At 28.8% G+C, this 278-nt stretch overlaps 1 protein-coding gene across 1 annotated transcript in view; it reads left to right on the plus strand.

Annotated features, from left to right (window-relative positions):
* Positions 1 to 278, plus strand: part of LOC119591263 (ectonucleoside triphosphate diphosphohydrolase 5-like) — a gene marked incomplete in the record, with an annotated part of 23,392 nt that overhangs the window by 21,557 nt on the left and 1,557 nt on the right.

A 278-nucleotide genomic window follows, 5' to 3' on the forward strand; every position in this document is an offset into this window, starting at 1 on the left:
GGCTGTAATCACATTGGATTCAAGCCGTTTTTATTATTATTATAATAATCCTAAAACCATAAGAGGAAGACTTGTACTTCACAAATTAAAGAATATATTTCTAGACGTATTACGGAAGGAGAATCCACCCATCCCCCCTTTTATATTATTTTCAGTTTGCTGGCCAGTTTTCACGGGAAACTATAAGAATTAAATTTTTTCTTTGTTTAAAAAAAAAAAGTTTACCTTAGTCCTTGAAATGATATCCTTACATAATTTTGTATTTTTTCTTTAGTTTT

This window comes from Penaeus monodon, chromosome 28 (assembly GCF_015228065.2).
Source record: "Penaeus monodon isolate SGIC_2016 chromosome 28, NSTDA_Pmon_1, whole genome shotgun sequence".
Classification (NCBI taxonomy): Eukaryota; Metazoa; Arthropoda; class Malacostraca; order Decapoda; family Penaeidae; genus Penaeus; species Penaeus monodon.